Source organism: Penaeus vannamei, chromosome 20 (genome assembly GCF_042767895.1).
Source record: "Penaeus vannamei isolate JL-2024 chromosome 20, ASM4276789v1, whole genome shotgun sequence".
Classification (NCBI taxonomy): Eukaryota; Metazoa; Arthropoda; class Malacostraca; order Decapoda; family Penaeidae; genus Penaeus; species Penaeus vannamei.
The window spans coordinates 20,028,777-20,033,776 of NC_091568.1; the positions used below are offsets into that span (position 1 = coordinate 20,028,777).

General features: G+C 17.1%; 1 protein-coding gene across 4 annotated transcripts in view; it reads right to left on the reverse strand.

Annotated features, from left to right (window-relative positions):
- LOC113811625 (lachesin) overlaps window positions 1-5,000 on the reverse strand; it is a 330,247-nt gene that overhangs the window by 101,270 nt on the left and 223,977 nt on the right. The gene's annotated exons all lie outside the window — the stretch shown is intronic.

The window sequence follows — 5,000 nt, forward strand, 5'->3', positions numbered from 1 at the left end:
GATAATCATAATGATAACAATAACAATAATAATGATAATGATAATAGTGATAATAACATCAATCATAGTAGAAATAGAATAACAATGATACCGATAGTAATATTAATAATAATAATAACAATGTTGATGACGATAGTGATGATAATAGTAATATTGATAATGAAGATAATGAAAATGAATAATAGCAACAGTAACGCTAATGAGTAGATAATTATGATAATAATCACATTGGCAATAACATGATTATGGTAATAAAAACAAGAAAATGATTAAAAGTGATAACTGTAATTGTAATAATTAAGAGTGATAATTGTAATAATAATAATAATAATAATAATAATAATAATAATAATAATAATAATAATAATAATAATAATAATAACAATAATAATAATGGTAATAATAATAATAACAATGGTAGCAATATGAATAAAAATGTTAGCCATAATGATAATAAAGACAATTAAAAAAGATAACATTACGAATGATAATTGTGATAAGAATAAAAAAAGGTAATTATATAAAAAATAATGATAATACAAAAGGAAAATAAAATCAAAAGAGAAATAACAATGATAGTAATAATAATAATAAAAAGTAATAGAAATGCAATGATAATGATAATGAGAAGAAATGTTAATGACAATATCAATATTAATAGAAATAAAGATAATATTAATAATGGTGATAATTCTAAAACTAATAGTTGCATTAATGATAAAAGATAATGAATACTTGAACTGCCATTGCTACTAATAGTAAGAATAACAATACTGATATGGGTAGTACTTTTAATATAGTAGTATGAATAATTGTAACAATAACAATGTCAGTAATAACAACAACAATAATAACAATAACAATAATAATAATAGCAATAATAATAATAAGAGATAATGAGAATAATGATGATTATAGTAATAATAATAATAACAATAATGATAATAGTTGTAATGATAATATTAATAATAATAACAATATAAATTAAAATGATAATGATAACAGCATTAATAAAAAATAATAATGATAAAACAACAATGATGATAATAATGATAATTATAAAATTAATTATGATGATAATAATCATTATCATTAAAATTGTTATTATGATTATTGGCATCGGTGATATTGTTTCCATTATAAATTATTATCATTATCATCATTATTAGTATTACTATATGTCTTATCATTATTGCCATTACTTTTTCTCCTACCTTTATAATTTTCATAGTTATTATTCATATTATTGTTATTATGATCGCATTAATAAGAATGACAGTAAAAAAAATGATAATTATAAAAACGATAGTGGTAATAATAATCATGATGATAATAATAAAAATGTTAAAATGAGGATTAATATAATCAATATTATCATCATCTTCATTATAATAAAAATAAAAATTATTATTATTATTATTATTATTATTATTATCATTACTACTACTACTACTATTGATAATTGTAGTAACAAGATAATGATTATTACTATCACTATAACTATTATCATTATTATTGTCATTATCCATGTTCATATTGTCTCATTATCATTGTTATTATTATCATCAATATTAATATTATGATTATCATCATTATCATCATCATTATCATTGAAATTGTAATCAATTGTTGCTGTTGTTATTATCATTATTATTATTATTATTATCATTATTTTTAATATTACTATTGTTATAGATATTCTTATTCGTATTCTTATTCTTATTATCATTATTATTACTTTTACTGATATTATTATTATCACCATTACCATTATCCTTATTATCATTGTCATTATTATTATCACTGGTATAATAATAATAATAATAATAATAATAATAATGATAATAATAATAATAATAATAATAATAATAATAATCATTATTATTATCATTATTATTATCATTATTATCATTGCTATTATTATCATTATTATTATTATTATTATTATTATTATTATTATTATTATTATTATTACTATTATTACTACTATTATCATTGCTATTATTATTATTATCATTCATAATAATTTCGTTGTTGCTTAGTTATTATCATTGTTATTATGATTGTTTATAATAATAATGCTAATAATAATGATGATAATGATGATGATAATAATAATAATAGTAATAATAATAGTAATGATAATAATGATATTTCCATTACTCTCATTATCAACATTATTATCATTACAATTTTGTAATGATTTTTATTATCATTCTCATAATTTGTGTTACTACTGTTATCGTTATTAGTATCATCAATATTATAATTATTTTCATTATCATTCTAATTGTTATTATCATTATTTTTATCATCATTATCATTATAATTGCTAGTATTAATATATACCTTTTTATACATTTGATTACCCTAATTATAATGATGATGGCAATAACAACATTAGTGATAATGAAGATAACAATGATTAATGAAAACAGTATCTTTGATGGATAATTATGATAATGATAATAGTATTAATCCTTATTTTTGCTTTAATAGTTGATGGTATTACTATCAACATTGTTATTGACACTGTTATCATTATCAATATTATCATTAATATTATCATTGTTGCAATTATGATGATTTTTACTTTATCATTGTTCTTCTTATTATTACCTTTGTCATTATTTTCACTAGTATTATCATTAACTTTAATTTTTTTATTATTAGTAGTATTATCTATATCAACATTGTTATCCATATAATCTTCATTACTTTCATTAGCAGTTGTCGTAACAGAATAGTATAGTAGTAATAGTAGTATCTTTGTCATTACCATAAGTATTACTAATATTATTAGTAGTAGCAATGTAACTGTTATTTATCATTACCATTATCCATATTGTTATTATTATCATGAATATTATCATCATTATAATCATTATGATATAGTAACTTTTTATCATCATTATCATTATAATTTTAATCATTACTATAGTAATTATTTTTATTTTTTGTAGATATAATTTCCATTACTATTATCGTTATCTACATCATTTATATAATTCATCTTTATCACTTTTATCATCATTGTTTTTAGTGGTGTCATCATTATCATTAATCACAGTATTATTAATATTTTGGCACTATTATCAATTACAGGATCAATAGTATCATTATTTTCTTCACTAGTAACATTGTTATAATAATTAATTTTATCATTGTTATTTCTCTTACAGTAATCTTCATCATTACCATTATCATTATTATTATTCTTTTATTGTCAATATCATTATTACTGTTATTATTGTTATTATCATTATTGATATTATCATCTTTTTATTGTCATTATTATTATCGTTATTATTATTATGATAATAATAATAATAATGATAATAATAATAATAATGATAATAATAATAAAAATAATAACAATACGCACTATTATTATTGTTATTATCATTTTCTCATTAACATTATTTATGATTATTATATTTTTTTCATTATTCTTATTACCACAATGTTACTGTTATTGTTACTATTATAATTATTATTATTATTATTATTATAATTTTATTTATTTTTTGTTATTAGTATCATCATCATCACAATAATATTAATAATAATAATAATAATAATAATAATAATAATAATAATAATAATAATAATAATAATAATAATAATAATAATAATAATAATAATGATAATAATAATAATAATAATAATAATAATAATAATAATGATAATAATAATAATAACAATAATTATTGTTATTATTACTATTGTTATTATTACTATTATTATCATTATTATTATTATCATTATTACTATTGTTATCATCACCATTATTATAATCATTATTATGTTTATTATCATAATCATTATTACTCTCATTATTATCATCTTTATCATTTTTGTTATCATTATCATTATTATCATCATCATTATCATTGTTTTTATTATTAATATCATTATTATTATTATCATCATCAATGTTATGATTATTATCATTATCATGATCTTTATTATTACTATCATTGTCATTATTATTTACAGTGATATTATTATTATTGATATTATTATCATTATTTTTATCATTACAATCATTATCATTATTTTTATCATTACAATCATTATCATTACTATCATTATCCTCATTACTATTACTATTATCATTGTTATTATTAGTACTGTTATCATCATTGTTATCATCAGCATTCTTATCATTATCATTATTGTTTTTATTGTTACCATTACTATTGTTATTATCATTGTTTTAGTTATTCCTATTTCATTACTATTAACATCATTATTATCATCATCATCATTATTCTTAGCATCATTGTTATTATTACCCTTAATACCATTGCTATTACTATTATCATTTATATTATCATTATCATTATCCTTATCATTATCATTATCATCATTATCATTGTTATTATGTTTTTAGTATTACTGATAATGATTGCATTAATCATATTAGTAGTAACAATTGCATTGATATTAATGATAATGATATTAAAAATGAAACCACGTCTATGAATTATAATAATAACAATAACGATGATTTTGCTCGTGATTAGATATATTATAATAGTTTTAATGAAAACAACTATTTTAATAAAAAAATGAAAATAACAATAATAATGATAACAATTATAATGAGAGTAGTAATGAAAACAATATGATAATAATAATAATGATCATTTTAATCATTATTTTAATAAAAACGATAATCATAATTATCACAAGAACAACAAGGATAACAATGAAAAGAATAACAATAATGATAATAACAATCATAATAATAATGATAATCATAATAATAAGGATAATCTTAATAATAATGATAATAATGATAATAGTAGTAATAATAATGATAATAGTAATAATAATAATGATAATAATAACAAAGATAACAATAATAATAATAATAATAATAATAATAATAGTTATGATAATAACAATGAGGATAATAAAAAAAAGATAATAATAACAATGACAATGAAAATAATAATAAAATTAATTGTGATAGCAAAAATTACAGTAATGAT